The following is a 20,873-nucleotide window of genomic DNA, read 5'->3' as shown; positions in this document are numbered from 1 at the left end:
ACAGGAATCCGGGGATGTACTGTATGGTGATTAACATAATATAATAAAAAAAATCAAAAAAAAAAAAAAGAAGTAATTCAGTGTTCTTAAAATTCAGAACTTCAACCACAGTTCAAGTCAGACCATCAAGGAATACAAATCTGAAACTCCTCTCAGCTCTTACTACATTTCATTTTGGTATCATTCTCTTCAATTGCATTGATAGACACTATAAAAACAACTGCACGGAATTTTTCAGTTTTTTGTAACGTAGGAAGGATGCTGAGGTTATTTTCCACAAGATCGCTAGGAATGCCTTTTATGAATATTCAGAAGAAATGACTCTCAGACCTCCTGCCAGGAAGATCTTCACTTTTGCTGAGCAATCAGTTTATTGTTGTCCCACGGACACTATGAATCTTAAAAGTGATCCTGCGTTCCTTTTTCTTTGCCCTTAAGGAAGTCCAACTAATTTAATTTTTTTAGGCCTTATAAATGCATTTATGCATTACAAAAATCTCTCATATTAGGATTGCATCTTTTACTTATTAATTTATTAACTGTTCATGTTAATATTTAAACATATCTTATGCTTATAAATAACTTCAAATACTGCATAAAATAGAGTAATTTAAATAAAATGATGGCATCATATAATGTCACAAACAGGAGTTTGTTGGAGAATTATCATTAAAAACAGTACCTTCTCTCAACCCAGAAACCATCTCCAAAAGGGATGGAGAAAAAAACCAACGCACTTATTATTGAATAAGCATTAAGCCAGAATGTGATGTGTATCACAGGTAATCCAACAAGAGATTATGAAACAAAGATTGTAAAGACGCTCTCCTATCCAGCAGATACAGCCCATTGAGTACATGTTTCTAAGATCAACCGTAACTCATGTCAGAGCGTTTAACAGCGCCATTTGTCGCCTATGGATCATCCTAACTTTATCTGGTAACTGGAGTGATCATCACGTGTTAGCTCATTGGTTTTATCCAGAGGAAAAAACAACATTCTCAGATATTTATGACAGGAGGCAGTTTTGCCACTTGGAGCAAGAAGGCCACCAAAGTTAAGCTTCGTACATCCAGCAGAAACTGGGAAATGGGGCAGGGTCTTCCCCGATATTTACATTTCAAAGGGATGGCTCCCAGATCCTGGAGAATGACATTCCTGGGTCATAGAGTTGACAAAAGATTTATCAAGTCTTCAACAGGATACACACATTTCAAAGAGAGGAGAAAGTACTTTTGAGTTTTTCGAGGTAACTGTTTTAAGAAAAGGGAGGGAGGGAAATATCCTTGTTTACAACAGAGAACATTAAGCATCTTATTTTTCATTTGTATTTGCCCTTATGAGTTCTTAATGAATAAATTAAAATAAATAAATAAGCAAATATATATATTTTAGTTAAAATATCACAAAATAACAGATTATAGATAATTTCACTATATCATTGTATCACAAAAAAGCAGTGACACCTAATCCTTAAATTGTCTGGAACACCAGTCACATTTTTTACTTACAAATGCGGACAAAATCAGTTGTTTGGACCCCGGGCAAATCCAAAGACGATCTAAGCTGTAGTTTGAATGAATTATATTAATAGCCCAAATTGAGGTTCCTAATAGAAGAGACAGATGTTACAGTAGCCTGGTGATAAGGAAAGAAAGTCTCCTTTTTCCTGGGCATAGGACTGAACCTGAAAAGTGTGACAAATGGAAGTCTGTCATCGGTATACTGCTCTTTCTCTCTCTGTGTTCCTCTATCGCTTTGTTAAAAGGTAAACTGAAGCATATTTTCCTTTTTTTTTTTTTTTTTTAGGAATTTATTTGAACAAAAATAAGTCGGGCAGTGCCAAACTGGGAGTGGGTAGAAGCGTTCTGCTGAGGGGAGCTGGAGAAAGACTTTTAGAGTGGAAAGGCAGATGCAACGTCAGGAAATTATTGATTGGCTACAGCTTGAATCCTAGTTGGCAGTTTGTGATTGGCGGTCCTTAGTTTCAATTTCCTAACCTTGAGGTATTTGCAGGCTTAGATTTGGGTTTGCGAATGCAGGTGCCACGGCCTTAGAGCCACATCAGTCTAATGGCCTCCTTGTTTAATTAGTTTGACAACTTCTTTTTATGCCTCATTTCAGTACTCTGTTGTTGCCCTGGGCTGTATTCTGTGAAACTCAATTTGTGTCCTTTTATCCTCCTTTTATTCAGTGTACATAATATCTAAATTTACCTGCTACCCTTCTCTATGTTAAATCTTTCCCATTTATTTCTGTGCACCCGTCTCCGCTTAGCTTTAGAAGGAACGCAAATACATGTGCGAAAAATAATATATACTTCTTCTGGACATATTTTTCTTTTCTTTTTTCTTTTTTCTTCTTTCTTTCTTTCTTTCTTTCTTCTTTCTTTCTTTCTTTCTTTCTTTCTTTCTTCTTTCTTTTTCGTTCTTTTTTTAAAGATTTTATTTATTTGTCAGAGAGAGAGAGAGAGAGGGAGAAGCAGGCTCTCCTCTGAGCAGGGACCCCGAAGTCAGACTCGATCCCAGGACCCTGGGCTCATGACCTGAGCCGAAGGCAGATGCTTCACTGACAGAGCCACCCAGGTGTCCCCATATTTTTATTTTCAACAGAGAGGTTTGTGACATCAAATGGATTCTCAAGCCTTCAAAATGTAGCAGTTTATCAAAGGGATGCAGATACTTCAAGCTGTATGCCAGAACGTATTTTGGGTGCTGCGGTGTTACTATGCCGAACTACTAGCTCAATGTGGTCACTTGTCTTGGGCTGTTTGTCTACTTTACTCTTGACTTTTGTGGTTTGTAGGTATGTGCCTCTTCCCTCCGCACATCCCTGAAAACACAGATTTGCTCGGGGTTTTGCTTGTTTGTTTGTTTCTTTGTCCCTCCACGGAGTGGCAGCAAGGCTTGCGCAGCCAGAGTGGGCGGAGCTGAACTGATTCGCAAGGGCGCCTTCTTGGTGAGAGTAAATGACTCAACAGACACGTGCCCAAGAAAATGAGTTTTTCTACCAAAACATGAGGAAATCCTAGGAGGTTTTTTCCCAGAAAAATTAAACATAGTTTGTCTTCTGTCAAAATTAATTTAACTGAAGAATCGAAAACACTACCCTTCAATTTCACTTTAGAGTACAAAAAATGGTAACTGCTTTCCTTTGTAATGTCTTTATCACTCATGTTGCAATTAGGTTAGCCTAATCCACCTCTCCCTTATTAAGAGTAGATATATTACAAAGCAGAGAGAAAAGTGCGCTCATGTGTTGAAAAATTATTATGTATGAAATTAACTGTCTAAATTCTTTTGTTTTAATGAGAAAAGCTCAGGTTTCCTTTATTTCCAAAGAAAGGGAAAGATGCTGCCGAGCTTTTTGAAGGTATATCAAGAGGCAAGACTTCATTTCCTTGACAATTATAAATATTGTTGTGGTGGATGGAAAACCATGCTAATAATCTTCTCCCCTAGAGGCGAGAAAATGGAAAAATTAGTGCAGGCTAATGAAGGATAAGATTTTCACCTTATCCTTTCACCAACATAGTTGTTTGTACATATTAGATGCCATATAATGAAAATTGAATTATAACACAATTTCTTTCATTAGTTTAAATTGATAGTATTTTATTATTTATAGGCTTAATTGAAATCCATATATTGAGGCTCTTTCATCTGCATGAGAAAATGGCTCATTTTCGTTTCAAGAACCTGTATTGGGGTAATGGTTTTTGGTTTCCCAGCTTCTTTTAAATTCTTTGGTAGTGTCCTTTAAGAAGATAGACTGGAGGGGCGCCTGGGTGGCTCGGTTGTTTAAGTGTCTGCCTTCGGGATTGAGCCCCACATCGGGCTCCTCGCTCAAATATAAGCAAGTCACTTTAAAATTTTCACTAGGCTATTAAATAAAGCTACTTCTACCTACAATGTGGAAGGCACTGTGCAAGGTGATGTAGGGATTGTTAATGAGATTATAGAAGGATCTTGCACCTGAATAGTGCCCATAGCATAGTAACGGTCAGAAAGTAATTGAGAGAAGGATGGATGAAGGTGGGGGCGTGTGGAATGAAGACAGGAAAGGAGGCAGGGGAGAGGCAGAGAGGTGTGTGGAGGGGTAACAATGACTTCCTGAAAAAGAGACAGAGGTCACATTCATGCACAGTCACATGAAAAGGACAGTGGCTCTGTCTGTAACACAGATAAAGATTACAGGAGAATGAGCCGAGGTAGTTTATGAAGATGATGGCTATTTTTTCTTTTTATGTCAAAATTGAGATTCTGGCAGGAAATCCAGTTTTGAGATATCCACAGGTGTTTGGAATTAGGAGGCAGATGCTCAGGAAAGTGGGTAAATTAGAAAACAATTGGATGCTGAGCACTGAACAAGTGAAATGTCCCTAAAGGTAACTTCTGTAGTTTTATATGACTCTATTAGATTTCAAGAAACAGTACCCACTGGTTTGTATGTAATTATAGGCTTATAATATTTCTGATCCAGTTGACTGACTTCAGAAGTTCTATGTGTTAATGTGTGTATATGTAAAAACATCACTTTTAAAATTATTTTTTGCATTTGCTTTGGCAGAACATTTGGGGAAACTGAAATGTTTACGTTAGCTATTCCTAAAAACTTGGATTTGAGTTAGAGGATTTGGTGTAATGCCCGCAGATCATCTTTCTTATTCCCATTTGCCAATCTACGGATAAATGAGTCACTCTTCAAAACTGTTCGAAAGCTGAAAGCTTGCCAAAGCTTTCCACTTGCCAAAGAGATATAAAAAGATGAAAGACTAAAGATGCTATGTTATGCGTAAGTAACAAGGAAAGGGCATATGATCATAGTAAAATGAGTAAATGTGGGCTCTATTAGGAAATAATTGAGGTCAACAAAGTCAGCGTGCTTCAGAATATGGCAAGGCCCTGGGAGTTCCCGCTGCTTCCCGAAGAAACGTCAGACTCAGGAAGAAAATTCTATGCATTTTGAATGTTCTTACAACTCAGCAAAGTCCATTTTCTTGTGTAGTGCAGTTCTCCATCTTGTCGAATAAAACTATTTAAAATAGAAGGGCCCATAAAGAGCGGTTTAAGGAGGAAATTACGACAGAAAAGGGAAGAGCAAACGATTTGGCACTCATGGAAGACCACCTCTCTGCTGTGTTATCCGTTTTGCATCAGCTTTGTCGAAACTGAATCCACCATATGTCATTGGTAGGTACAAAGTTGAGAGTGCCGTTTGTGTGGATTTTCTAACATAAAACTAATTTTTGTGGAGCCAGGTGCTGTAGGGCACCTGCCTACATTTATTAATAACACGTAACTCATTAGGACTTGGGTAAAATAACATTTTTCTCTTTCTTGTTAGGCTTATTAATTCAGGCCAAAAGAATGGTCTTGTTTATATTCTGTGCTTGCTGATATGCACGAGCAGACCGTGTGCAGCATTTTCCCCCTACCTGTTTTTTTTTTTTTTATAACTGAAACTCAGTTAAGTAAATGTGGTTTGTTTGCCCTTTCTTATTACTGTGGAGTCCTTTCTGCCCCTGAGTCTGTTGAAATATTTTTCTCTTAATGGCTCTTCCCTATTGCAACTAGCATCTCTCTCCTGTGTACCTGATACTTTCATTTTTTTCCCCCATGAACTCACAACTCGGAGGGTTAGAATGCAGCTGAACTGTGCTAAAGGCCATATTTTCTTCACTCTTTCGATATGTTACATCTGACCATAATTCTGCAAGGCAATATGAAAGCACCTTGCAAGCTATTTAAGCTCAACCCTAAGATAAGATAGAGATGTCAGTTTCTTTTGCTTTACTCTTTCTTGTTTCTTTCTCCTCTGCATAGATCTTTACTTTATGATCTCACTTTTCTTGGAAATTAAGCCTACTTTATTCTTTCTTTTTTTTTTTTTTAAGATTTTATTTATTTATTCGACAGAGATAGAGACAGCCAGAGAGAGAGGGAACACAAGCAGGGGGAGTGGGAGAGGAAGAAGCAGGCTTATAGGGGAGGAGCCTGATGTGGGGCTCGATCCCATAACGCTGGGATCACGCCCTGAGCCGAAGGCAGACGCTTAACAACTGAGCCACCCAGTCACCCCAAGCCTACTTTATTTTCTTACTCTTCTTAGAGATTAAAACCTTTGGATTCTCTCTATTTTTTTCATTGTTATGTTCTTCATGTCCAACCATTAAAATTGAGGCACATTTCATTCTAGCCAACTCACGACAGTGGCAAACAGAAAATGTGCTTCTTGGTTTTGATGGTTGGTTTATATTAAGAAATATAAATATATTTGGATAAATACAGGGATAAAGAGAAGTCTGTTGGAGGGTTTCATCTAATGCACTTAACTGAGGTTTCTATACTTGTTTAGCCCAGTTTTATCCCTTAGCGAACAAATTCTAAGTCATCTTCAATTGAAGCCTGAAAGTCTTAGGAATTCCATACTTGTTATGCGAAGAAATCTGGGGCTCAGGGTTTAGAACTTCTGAGACTAATAGCCCCAGCGTGTTTCATATTGTTATTATATTTTAATAAATGTTCTGTTATCTTCATCATTTTTCAATTCAAATTTTTTTCCACAACTGTTCTGCTTTCTCATCATGTTACTGTCACATTATTTTTCCACAGTTAACTTCCTGTACAAATAAATGTGGTGGATTTATGCAATTGTGCTTTGGAGCAAGACCGGCCATTTTGGCTATGACTGTACTCTGTACTCACTCCTCATTCTGTGAGAAACGGTGTAGTCTTTGGCAGGGGTTTCTGAGGCTTTTGTGATTCATCACTCTGACTCAGTATGGTCTCCATCACCCTGATGGTTTTCTGATGATACAGAATGTTGAAATGGAGGAAGAAACAGATATCTAGGGGAAAAAAAGACAAATTATAGAACCTTGTACAAAAGCCTTATGCTTATGGCACTTCCATATTTATTATCCTGTAATTAAGAATATTTCACTAATAAAAAATCTTTTAAATGTGCTCTCAGTTGGAAAATGCTTTCAGCAAGCATTTTGGGAAATCGTTGGCATTATCATTATTTAAAGAAAAGTTAAACAGGCCATGGATTTAGGAGAGAGAGTGTATTCCATTTACACGGCCTAAAGATAAAACATCTGCAAGATCATTTTCTAGTTTTCTTGAATGTCATTACTTGAGAGCCTGCCAAGGTTTAATATAAATTTGTTTTAAGACAGAGGGACCTTAGCTCTACCTCAGAAAGATAAATTGGGCTACATCATTTTGAAAAATCAAGGAATATTTTTCTATTAAGATCTATTATCCATTACCATAGATTTGTTTTGATTTTTATCTAGTGAGAAAAAGACAGTCTACCCATGAAGCTTGACAGATTTCAAAACATTGCAGTGGTTCTTCATCCTTAAAATGGACCTGGGAACGTGTGTCGCTGGAGCCCTGATGGTGACAGTTTGCACTGTAGGAAAAGATTAATGACACTAGAACCCGCCGGCATGGTGCTTGCTGTGCATTTTCTGTATTAAAGGACAAACCGTTTGTTTTCCCTTTTGCATTACTCTCTGCTTCTTGATTTAGTTGGCAGCATAATGAAAACAGGATTTTAAATAGCTGATGTGACTACCATTTTTCCTTCGTGACTGATGTCCACCAAACACAATATCTTCCCTTGAAGGGAGTAAAACAATTTCTATTCCCTAGGAATTTTTAAGAACATGTCTTCTTATCTTCCCTTATGAACTAGATCATCAGTAATCTCTGAACGTAACTTTGAAATCAGAGGAATAACACAAGGCTAGCCCTACACAAAAATGCTAGACCCATTCTATCCTTCATTAGACAGTAGACATAGCCAAATGGGTTTGTATCCCTAGGAGAATTCCTACGGGAATTAGTTTTGTTTTGTGTTTTGTTTGTTTTTGCGCTACACTGAAAATAAGGGAAGATGCAAAGGGGTTAATGGAAGCAAATAATCATTGGAAAGAAATGTGGAATGTTGAATTGTGTTCAATATAAAGTTATAGGAGATGCTCTCTAAAACATTCTGGATATTGGCTGCACTCACGTCTAAAACAAACGCTGGCCCATTTAGCCACATATTTGCACTTGTAATGGATTTGGTGAGCGGAACAGCATTCCATCTGTATAAACTGAATAGCTTGACAAAACACTGCACACTTGTCACTAACCACCCTTCAGAATTGTAATTGGGAGGAAAGGTTGTAAAACCAACATGACTTTAGATGTCTTAACAGCCAGAGGATGACTGTGACATACTTTATAATAAAGTGTCATCTTCCAAGATACATAAAAATCAGTTGTATTTACTGTGCACCAAATCTTTTTTTAGAACCAACTAAATGACAGTGTCATGCCTGTACCGCTGCATGCATAATTCAAATCATTTTTCACAACGTATTCCTCTAGTCAGCCCGAGGTGGGTGGTCCGTCAGGGAGCACTGCTCTTTCTTTGACCTTGGTCATGAATTACCTATCAAAGGTGAGACTTGATATTTTCGCAGAGATTGCACAAGCTTTTCCACAAATAAGATCTGGAGAAATCGAAACCATGCCTTTGCATTTCTAAAGCTTCCTGTAAATTGAATTTGGAATTAATCAAAAGGATCATCAGAGCTCCTAGAGATAAACAAGAGAATGCTGTGCTCTGGGGAATTTTTAATACATATATGAATCACACTGAGTATCAGTGGCCTGTGCAACTGTAGAAAAGAAAATTGGAAAGGAGTGTAACTTACCTTAACATTATTCTGCTCATTTCCTTGTTCTTCTCATTAGTCATACAGGAGAATGTTAAATGAAAGTAGGCAACATTAAATGACCAACTGGATGCAAATAGTGTAGTTCTGATATAAAAGTCCAGTGCATGAAAACAAAAGATTTTCATTAGTATTTTTTATGACATATTTTGGCTTTTAAAAATTATATTTGTATTTTTAAGAATTTAATAAATTCTTTATTGTTCCTGAGTGCTTGAGTGATGATGATGACATGGGAACCCTTGGTACCAGAAATCCTACAGAGGAGTGGTCCCAAGGTAACGGTACCTTTTGACAGTAACTACCTGCTATGTACTACTAGTCCAAACTGTTTCTTCAAATGTAAGAATAGGAGTTTAAAACTTTGTTGTAAATTAAAAGGACAGTACTTTATTTTTTACCTGAAAATGTTATAACATATTAAATTTCAATTAATGTAAGTTAAATGTAATTTTTAAATATTTGTAAGGGCTATGAAATTACACTAATAAAAGGATTAGAACTACCGTATCTATATATAATCACCTGATGGCTGATCTGTGTTTTGGTGTGTGTTCATGTTAATATTATTCCATTGGTAATAATTTTAATGGTTGAAAAATATCCATATGGATTAATTAGTGGAAGATTCACACTTCTGTGTTCAACAAATTAGGTTATAATGAAGTAGCATTTGAAAGTTCAGGTTTGTAAAGAAAAAGACACTATGTGAAAAGCTGCTGAAGCCCACAGGTTATAAAGGAAATGTGAATGAAATTAAGGCAATGCTTTCACCTGTGAGACTTGAAAAATATATAAAGTATATATGACAGTACCAACTTTTGGTGACTAGGAAGAGAGGATCTTCCATAAGTCAGAGCAGTAACTTTAGGGAACAATTTGTGAAATTTATAAAGTTAAAATTTTGCATTCACCATTTAACACATAGCAGTTCTAGTTGTCAATATTTAATATTATCGATTTTTCCAATCTTGCCCAATTTGATGGATGAAAAGTGATTTTACAGACTAAATGTTTATAAATGACCCCCACATTCATATGTTGAAACTCTACGCCTCAATATGATGGCATTAGGAGGTAGTAAAGATTAGTTAAGGTCATGGGGATAGAGTCCTTGTGAATAGGATTCATGTGCTTTTGAGGGTCACAAGAGAGCTTTCGCTGTCTCTGTCATGTTAGGATACAACAAGAAGTCAACCTTCTGCAAGAGGTTCCAGAAGAGGACTCTCCCCAGAACCCAACCATATTGGCATCGTGATCTCAGACTTGAAGCCTCCAGAACTGTAAGAATATCATCATTCTGTTTTACATCTCTTAGTCTTAAGTAAGAATATTAATCTTTACACATTTGTCATATATTAGTGTTTACCCTTATTTTTTGCCCATTTTTATATTGAGCTTTGCTTATGAGTTCTTTATTTTTTTGAAAATTTCTTTTTAAAAAAGAAAACAGGAAGAAATAACCTGTCAGGAACACACACATTTTCTAGTGATCACTTTCTATACTTACACTATCTTTTTCATTTAGAATCTTCATTTTTTAAGGAAAATTTTTATTATAGAAAAATTTCAAGCATGAAAGAGTAATGTATTATTTAGAATTTTACATAAATAGAAGCATATTGTATTTTCTCTGTTTTTGCCTGATTTCTTTTACTCTGCTCAACTGTTCTCAGATTTGTCCATTGTACCATGCAGCAATAATTCATTTCTTTTTATTGCTGAGGAAAATTCCATTGCATGGAGGCACCAGTCTTTGTTTACTTGTTCAGGCATTACTGAGCATTTGAGTTGGTTCTGGTTTCAGGCTGTTACAAATATAGCTGCTATCAACATTATATACAAGTCTTTTATGGACACATACTTTTCTTTCTCTTGGATAAATACCTACTAGTGAAATGAGTACATCAGATAGAAGGTGAATGCTTAACTTTTAAAGAAACTACCAGGGGCGCCTGGGTGGCTCAGTCAGTTAAGTGTCTGCTTTTGGCTCAGGTCATGATTCTGTGGTCCTGGGATCGAGCCCTGTGTTGGGGTCCCGCTTGATGGGGAGCCTGCTTCTCCCTCTCCTCCCTGCTCGGGCTCTCTCTCACTATCCCTGTCTCTCCCTCTCAAATAAATAATACAATAAAACAATTTAAAAATAATAATAATAAAAATAAGCTACCAAACTATTTCAAAGTGACTGTACCATTGTATGAGCACTGTATGAGGGCTTTAGTTCCTCCAAATCCTTGCCAACACTTGTTATGGTCTTTGTTTATCTGTAAGCATTCTGATAAGTGTGTATTACATAATAGTGTTAGTTTGCATCTTTTAAAATATTGAGCATATTTTCATTTGCTTATTTGCCATGTATGTGTCTTCTTTGGTGAAATGTCTATTCAAATATTTTGCCCATTTTATTTATTGGCTATATACTTTCTTATTGTTGAGTGTTAAAGTTCTTTATATATGCTGGATACAAGCTTTTCATCAGATACAATTGGTAATTTTATACCCCGGTCGGTGAGTGGCTTGGGCTTTCATTTTCCTAATAGTTTCCTTTGAAGCACAGATATTTTTAATTTTGATGAAATCAAATGTATCGGTTTGTTTTTTTATGTATAGTATTTTTGATGTCTTAAGAAGTGTTTATCCAACATATCATAACAATTTTATCCTAAGTTTTCTTTTAATAATTTTATAGTTATAGGTTTGACACTTAGGTCTATGACTCATTCTAAGTTAATTTGTGTATATGACATTAGTATAGATTAAAATTCACTCAATCTCACATGGAGACCAAATAATTTCAACACAATTTTTATGCTTTCTCTATTGAATTGCCTTTGCACCTTTCCTGAAAATGTTATGTATAAATGCATTGAAACTATTTCTGAACTTTCTGTTCTCTTCCATTAATTGATTTATCCAGCTTGTTTCCTATACCACACTCTTGATTGCTGCACCTTTATAATAACAAAACGAACACAACAGCACATTAAAGTGATCATACGCCATGACCAAGTAGGTTTTATCCATGGGATGTAAAAAGGTTCAATGTATGAAAATCTTGAAACCAAGTAATGCTAATTCCTCAACATTATTATTTTTCAATGTCGTTAGGCTATCCCAGGTCCTTTACATTTTCATACAAATTTTAGAATCAGTTTTTCAATTTCTACAAAAAAGAAGGCCTGCTTGGATTTTTATTTGAATTGTATTGATTCTATAAATCAACTTACAAAAGAATTGACACTAATAATATTGAACCTTCTGATTCATGGTTAGATATACCTCCCCATTCATATAAATCTTCTGCAATTACTCTCAGGAATGTTTTGTAGGTTTCAGTGAACAGTATTTGCACAACTTCTGTCAGATTTATCTCTAAGGGTAGTGAAAAGAAGTAAAAGAAGAGACATTACAACTGTTGCCTCAGAAGTCCAAAGAGTAATAAGAAATGGCAATGAATACATTTATACCAGCAAACTAGATAACCTAGAAGAAATGGATGCATTTCTAAAAACATACAACCTACCAAGACTAATATCATGAAGAAAAAGAAAGTCTGACACACCTATAAATAATTTGGAAATTGAATCAGTAATCAGAAACCTCCCAACAAAGAAAAGCCCAGGAACAGACAGCTTCACTGGTGAATTTTAACAAACATTTAAAGAAGAATTCGTGCCAATCTTTATCAAAATCTTCCCAAAAATCAAAAAGGAGGCAACACATTCAAATTAATTTTATGGGTCCAGCATTATTCTGATACCAAAGCAAAACAAAGACACTACAAGAAAACTACTGACTAACATCCCTTATGAACATTGATTTAAGCACCTCAACAAATTACAAAATTAAACCAACAGCACATGAAAGGGAACACAGACCATGACCAACTAAGTACTATTCATGGGATGCAAAGATGGTTCGACATATAAAAATCAATTAATGTAATATACCACATTAACAGATAAAAATGGCAGAATTATTTCAATAGATGCAGAAAAACCATTTAACAAAACTCAACAATCTTTCTTATCATGCATTTCTGGATATTTATCTAACAGAATTAAAATCAAGATCTCTAAGAGATATTAGCACTTCTATGTTCATTAGCGCACTATTCACAATAGCCAAGATATGAAAACAATCTCAATATCCACTGATAGATGAATGCAAAAGAAAATGTGGTATATGAATACAGCGGAATACTGTCCAGCCTTTAGAAAGAATGAAATTCTGCCATACGCAACAACATGGTTGAAACTCGAGGACATAATGCTAAGTGAAATAAGCCAGTACAGAAAGACACATATTGCATGATTCCACTTACATAATTTATCTATAATAGTCAAATTCATACAGAATGGAACTGGGGTTTCTATGGAATGGGGAAAGATAGATGGGGAATTACTATTCAATGGGCACAAAGTTTCAGTTAAGCAAAATAAATAAGCTCTAGAATTCTATAGTCAACAATACTGTATTGTATACTTGAAAATTTAAGAAGGTAGATTTCATGTTAAATGATCTTACCACAATAAAATAAAATTATATAAAAATAATTCAATAATACATTTACAAGAAGTATATAGGGGCACCTGAGTGGCTCAGTTGGTTGGGGTTGGGTAGCCAACTCTTGATTTTGGCTCAGGTCATGATCTCAGAGTTGTGGGATCAAGCCCCATTTCGGACTCCATGCTGGGTGTGGAGACTTCTTGGGATTCTCTCTCTCCCTCTCTGTCTGCCCTTTCACCCCTGCTCATGTTCTCTCTCTTGCCCTCCCCCCCCAAAAAAAGTCTATAAATTAAATCATATGGCATGTGACATTATAAGATTGGCTCTTTTCACTTAGCATAATGCCCTTGAGATCCATCAAAGTTGTTTTGTATATTGATAGTTTGTTCCTTTTTATTGCTGGTGAGTATTCTATGGTATGAGTATGTCATTTTTTTTTCAGCCATTTACCTGGTGAGAGCCATTTAATTTTTTTCCAGTTGTTATTACAATTAAACGGCTATGAATAATTATGTACACATTTTTGTGTGGATGTAAGTTCTCATTCCTCTGGAATGTCCAGGAGTGCAATTGCCAATAGTCCTTTGGTATTGGACAGCATTTGATATTGCCACTATTTTTTAATTTTAGCTCTATCTGTTTTTGATGTCAGGATGATTCTGGCTTTAGAAAATGTTTTGGGAGGTGTTACCTTTTATCTGTTTTCTGGAACAGATTGTAAAAGTGTAAAATTTTTGTTAATTCTTTAAATATTTGATAGAATTCCCCCATGAAATCATCTGGGTCTGAAGAAATTGAATTCACTTTTTAAAAAGTCCAGAAAAAATATTTTTTACACCAGATGACTATTCAGATCTTCTGTTTCATGTTGAGTGAGTTGTGTAGTTTTTACTTTTCAAGAATTTGGTTTATTTTAACTAAGTTGTCAAATTTATACATATAGAGTTATTCATAGTATTCACTTATTATGTACGTGAACACTGATGTTTATAGAAGCATTATCAGCAGTAGCCAAACTATGGAAAAAGCCCAAATGTGCATCAATTGATGAATGGATAAGGAAGATGTGTATGTATGTGTATATTTATATATACCACACACAAGGGAATATTACTCAGCCAACCAAAAAGAATGAAATCTTGCCATTTGGAATGACATGGATGGAGCTAAAGTGTATTATCCTAAGTGAAATAAGTCAGAGAAAAACAAATACCATATGATTTCACTCATATGTGAAATTTATGAAACAAAACAGATGAACATAGGGGAAGGCAATAAAAGAGAGAGAGAGGGAAGCAAACCATAGGATACTTTTAACTATAGAGAACAAACAGGGTTGATGGAGGGAGGTGGACAGGAGATGGGCTGAATAGGTGATGGGTCTTAAGGACAGCACTTGTGATAAGCACTGGGTATTATATATGAATCACAAAATTCTGCACCTGAAACCAATTTTACCACATATGTTAACTAACTTGAATTTAAATAAAAACTTAAAATAAAAAATATACATATTTAAATACTATACATATTTAAAAATACATACACACCTGCACACACACCCACAGTCGTCCCTTGAACAAATAAATTTGAACTTTGTGGGTCCACCTTTATGCAATTTTTTTTTCAATAAATACAGTACAGTACTTTAATATATTTTCTCTTCCTTATGATTTTCTTAACTTTTTTTCTCTAGCTTACCTTATTGTAAGAATACAGTATTTAATACAGATAACATTATAAAATATGTGTTAATCTATTACTTATGTTTTCAGTAAAGCTTCGTAAACATTAGGCTACTAGCAGTTAAGTTTTTGGAAGTCAAAAGTTATATGTGCCCCTAACCCTGTGTTCAAGGGTCAATTGCAAATGTATATTTTTAAATGCTTTTATGTTCTGGTGTAAATATTAGGGGGCACCTCCCTTTTGAAAATGGGATATATATATATGTGCATATATATATACTATATATATATATATATATAGTTTCATGAGCCTAAGCAATTTTTTATATCTATCTTATCTATCTATCATCTATCTAGTTTCATGAGCCTAAGCAATTTTTTTCAAGTCTTTGATAATATTTTTTAAAGTATTTGATTTTAAAAGTCATTATTATGTAAAGTTCTCAGGTGGTAAAGATCCCACCACTTTATTTGGGAGATTACTGCATTTTATTGGGACCATTTCTGATATCCAGCTTAATTTTATCTTAATTTCTTTTCCAGAACATTATGCTACCTCTACCATCATAATCATTATGCTCCCTGCTGAGCACTTAATGCTTCCAATATAGGTAGAAAATTATATCTCTTCTTAGTTTTAGCAAAACTAGTATGTAGTTCTTTTTCTTTTTTTAAAGATTTTATTTATTTATTTATTTGACAGAGATAGAGACAGCCAGCAAGAGAGGGAACACAAGCAGGGGGAGTGGGAGAGGAAGAAGCAGGTTCCCAGCAGAGGAGCCTGATGTGGGGCTCAATCCCAGAACGCTGGGATCACGCCGTGAGCCAAAGGCAGACGCTTAACGACTGTGCCACCCAGGCGCCCCTGTAGTTCTTTTTCACTTCACTGTCAAGTCTAGTGCCTTAATCTGTATCACGTGGCATTCTAGGTTATTATTTACGTACCATCTGTCTCTATTTTTTAAAAGGTGACGTACTATTTTAATAAATGTTTCTTGTTGATTTATAATTCTAAATTTTTGTTTTTATAAGTAATACACATATATGAAGATTTCTATTTTTTATGTGAAATTGAATTTACTGATTAGATTACCAACTGGCATGAATATATTAATCTCTGGCTTATTGCTATTTGCTCTAAATTGTTTACCATAATTATATTACACTGTTATTTTAATGCCAGCAAGCAAATTTTAAAGTTCTATGATAAAATAGTTGTATTAGTTTTCTAACATTTCTGTAACAAATTACTGCAAATTTCGTGGCTTAAAAAAACACAAATATGTTATTTTACAGTTTCACGGGTTATAAATCCAATACTCACTGGACTAAAATAATGTGTCAGGAAAGGGTGCCTTTTCTGGAACTCTAGGGATAAATTGGTTTCCTTACCATATTTACCTTGTTAGAAGCTGTCCACATTCCTTGAAAGATAGCACCTCTCCTCCATCTTTAAAATCAGTAATATTGACTGTCTCTGACCCAGTTTCTGTTAACACATCTCTTTGTCTGACCCTCTTTTGCCTCAGCCTTCCACTTCTCAGGACCCCTGTGATTTTACTGGGCCCAGGTGGGTGAACCAGGATAATTCTCTATTTTTAGGTCAGCTGATTAGCAGTTTTGATTCCATGTACAACCTGATGCCCCTTTGCTATGTAACCTATTCACAGGTTCTTAGGATTAGGGCATGGCTGTCTTGGCGTGGCGTGGCGGGGGTGGGGGGGCATTATCTTGTCTACCAAAATAAATACAAAGCACTATTTGAAGAGTATTGGTGAATCGGGGAGCAGCCTATATGTAGCAATTTATGAGAGATTAACCCTGTGGAAATTTCTTTTATTCTTAAATATGCTTAGCTTTGTTTTTTGTTTTGTTTTAGTTTTAGTTTTATTATAAATGAACTCTCTAGTTTATTGTGTAATGATTAAACTATATCAGACCAATTCTAAGTATTAAAAAAAATCTCAGTCAAGTTAAAATAAAATTTCTGGGGGCAGAGCTTAGCTTTTCACATGATTCAAATGTGCAGCCAGGTTGAGAATTGAACTGTATAGTAAATGATATGCTGGTGCTTTATTCAGCCTTACCCATTGCATCAAAGGGGAAGTAATAGCGGAAGCATACAAATGAAATATATTATGGTCCCCAAATGTATGGGGTATAGATGAAATTTGGCTAAGGACTGCTATGTCTACCTCGACATATGCTTTGTGAAACTGTAGAATTTTCTTTTGGATTTCACGGCAATGTCGTAAGACGTTTTGATATTTTGAAGAGATAAGATGAAGAAAATCACAGTTGAAGCATAAAGACCGAGAGTGAAGAGAATCGCTTTTATTGTATTTTTGTTTCTTTTTTTGTTTTGAATCATTGAATGTCAAGAGAAATGTCAGCTTTATCTACACTACTTTCCTTATCCAGGAGTCTTTGCTTCCACCTTGGGAAAAATTTTACCTACCAGTATATCCCTTTCCTTCCTTGTTTGACAAACAATAAGGAATTACACATGCAAATGTGAATCTATTGTAAATAGAGATCTCTGGAAGCTTTCAGAAATCAAACATGCAGGATAAGGTATATATGGTTCAAGACAAAAAACAGGAAGCCTACAAATCTGCAGCCAAGATAGCTGGCAGTCCAAAGGCTTGATTGAATGGTGCACAGTGAGAGGAAATCTTGCCTGTGGTAGACAACCGAGCGGTTGGCACATAAAGCCAGAACAGCGTTATGTGATGTGAGGGGGAAAGAATGTTGGCTGAGGCCACGATTCTTTTTTTCCTTCCATTTCAAAATTTCTTATGATGTTGAGGGGTTTTCTATCTCCTGTACACAGAGAGAACTCAGAATGAAATTTTATTTCTAAAATATCTACATTTAACCATCTCCCTCATCTGAATATTTGTATAGTTCTTACAAATTTTTTTTCAGTTATTTGGTTTGCTTTAGAGCCCAAGGAATATAGGAAATCATTTATGAAGAATACTTTTTTGCCTTTTTAAACTTTTATATAGCTATGTGAGTGCTTGTACCTCTCCTCTGATTTTCTTGGCTTTAAAATTGTTATTGAGTCTCCTGGGAGTAAGATAGATTTTAATATGTTTACTTTTCCTACAACCTTGTTTGTGTGTAGCAAGCACAGATGTTATTTCTACAATGTAGGGAGAGTTTCTCCCGTGAGGTTTGTGACAGCCGTACTCACCAGCAGAAAGGTAGTTGTTCTTGAAATTTTCTACAGAATAAATGGATATATATATTAGTGTTTGGCACATATCTTTTCTTGGTGTTGAGAAACCTAGAGGGATGATGAAAAAAACTGTGAAAGAGGGGAAATGTGGTAGACCTCAGCACATAGACACAGAGCTAAAAAAAAAAAAAAAAAAAAAAAAAAAAAGCCCGACCAAACAAACCGGCAAATACATATACATATATACCTCTCTCTAGGTCTCTAGGTATAGGTATAAATGATAAAGATATGACTAATCACTTCCTAGCTGAATATTTCTTATTCTTTATGGACAACCATACTTGTTTTCAAGTTATAGAATGAAAACACAAAAATTAATGTGCAGCCCTTATTATATAAGACCCCTTGCTTAACTTTAGATCCTCTCTCATGGTATCTTAGCTTACCTGCTGGGAAATACCTTAGTTCTTTCCTTTCCTTTTATATCCACGTTTTCTGACCTTGGCACTCTGAAGGACCCAAGATTATCCCACTCTTCTGTTCCTTTTCTTGCTTCAGTGAGAAGAGCTCAGAGAGTGGAGTGAGGGATGGCGGCTCTCCATTTCACTGCAACTGCTGCTAATTTCACATCCCTAAAATTGGTAGTATTGTGCAAAGAAGATGCAGATTCAGTTAGAATGCCTGCAGCTATGGGTCAGGTAGGGCTAGGACATTAATATTAATACAGATTGGAGAAGTAGATAGAAAGCTTGCAGCTGAATGTCAAAGAAAATCTATCTGAGCATAATTCTAATCATCACTTTTTACTCATTGCAAGGAGAACATGGTTTCTTTAGGATTACAGGCATAGTCAGTAATGGAATTCTGAATGTCACATATATCTTCATCATGCTAACTTTGTGTAATCTCTTTAATGGATAGATGAATGGATGGATAGAGGATAGATAGATATATAGATCGGTAGATATTAGTTATGGCTAGATAAATTGAAAGTTAGAGCTTTTATGATATGAGCATATTTTTATATATTCTTTAGCTTAAAAAATTAATTGGGTTACAAATTTTTCTCTACCCTATTCCACATATAATGATAGTTCTATACTGCCAATAATCAGAAAAACTTTAATCTCCCTTCTTTCTTAGTCAAATAATTTACAACTTTGAAGAAGTTCCCATTTACCTGTGGCTCAATTCTCCAATTGTCAATTCATCAGTTTCAGGATAGACTGGAATTCACACATGAAGAATGTATAGTTTTGGTGGTTTTTTTAGTAGACAAGTTGGACAGTAATCCCCTCCTCTGCCTGAGGTGTGAGCAGGTTCAGTCCCTTTCATCTGACCCTGCCTCTCTTCGAATGCCTCAGGTACTGTGAGAAAGAGGGCACAGGTCTACTTTCTTAGGCTTCGTTCTATCAGGTGATGTGCCCAGATGTGGAGAAGATCCATTGACCTATCTCACATGCATCACATCATCATCAAGGAGGGTGGAGAAGCCTGCAAAATCTCAGTAATACAATGCTTTGAGTTTTCCAGGAACAAAAAAAAAGTCTTAAATTATTTCCAAGTATTCTCCTGTTTTTTTGGAGTCTGACCCTAATCATGTTAAAAATCGTGATATTTTGGGGCGCCTGGGTAGCGCAGTCGTTAAGCGTCTGCCTTCGGCTCAGGGTGTGATCCCGGCATTCCAGGATCGAGTCCCACATCGGGCTCCTCCGCTGGGAGCCTGCTTCTTCCTCTCCCACTCCCCCTGCTGTGTTCCCTCTCTCGCTGGCTGTCTCTGTGTCACATAAATAATAAATAAAAAATCTTTAAAAAAATTGTGATATTTTAACCTGTGGGTTCCAGGTAAGAATGGATTCTGAATGAAATAAATATGGATAAGAAAACAAGAAACACTTTCTTAAGTAACCATGACATACAGGCTATATTCAATGCAGTTTTCTGAAGTTTTTTGGTTCTCAGTGTAAAGCTGTATAGAGCCTGTATGTGAAAAATTGAGTTTAATGTGAAAGTAGTAAACATCTCCTATGTGTATATTTCCATTAGAACTATATTCTGATTTAAATGTTAAGGTATGCTTTCGTTGGATCTGAGAGTCCCTGGAATATCGGATGTTGTGTCACTTTCAGAACTATTTATGTAAGATCAGGGTATATGTGGCATGGGGAGACATAAAACAAGACCAGTTTGGTCAATGGGAAAATCCCTTTGGTATCTTCAACAAACTCATTTGTTAAGAAAATGTTCATTGTTTGTGGCTGTACATGCTAGGAACATTACAGCAATGTCTAAGAATCCAAAATATCACATTTTTAGATTTAATTAGGAGGCAATGGCATTTCCTTTCTCTACTATTTATATGCAGTGTTCTTCTCAATTTTTTATTGTTTTTGGTTCACTCATTACACATATACTCTTCCAGTATGTCTTAACAATGTTCTATCTCTAATGTTTTCTATTTCATTTCATTTATTTCTCAATAGCCCTTTCCAGTATTTCTGGGATAGTCATCCTTAAGGAAGCGAGTTTCATGAGTAAGCAAACCAGTATGCTCCCATAGCGTGGTAGTTTCGTGCCACAAGAATTTATCAATCAGCAGTTGTCTTGAATGCATGGGAGAAATTGTGATTGAGAAAAGATGGCACCAAGAAGATAGCAATCACCAAGCTCAGGGTGAGTTGCTTAGCAAATAAGCATAGTTAAACATTTTTTGTTTTATTGAAGAAAAAATTATTTTTAAATGTCAATGAGAACT

At 35.6% G+C, this 20,873-nt stretch overlaps 1 long non-coding RNA gene across 1 annotated transcript; it reads left to right on the top strand.

Moving 5' to 3' along the window:
- Window positions 1–4,932: 4,932 nt before the first annotated feature.
- Window positions 4,933–20,728, top strand: LOC117804067. The gene is made up of 3 exons (XR_004628254.1): window positions 4,933–5,192; window positions 9,920–10,023; window positions 20,602–20,728. It is a non-coding gene; the product is annotated as an uncharacterized LOC117804067 (long non-coding RNA).
- Window positions 20,729–20,873: the final 145 nt, after the last annotated feature.

Source organism: Ailuropoda melanoleuca, chromosome 10 (assembly GCF_002007445.2).
Source record: "Ailuropoda melanoleuca isolate Jingjing chromosome 10, ASM200744v2, whole genome shotgun sequence".
NCBI classification, from domain to species: Eukaryota; Metazoa; Chordata; class Mammalia; order Carnivora; family Ursidae; genus Ailuropoda; species Ailuropoda melanoleuca.
Note: the sequence above shows the minus strand (reverse complement) of the source record. Positions and strands in the feature narration are given on the sequence as shown.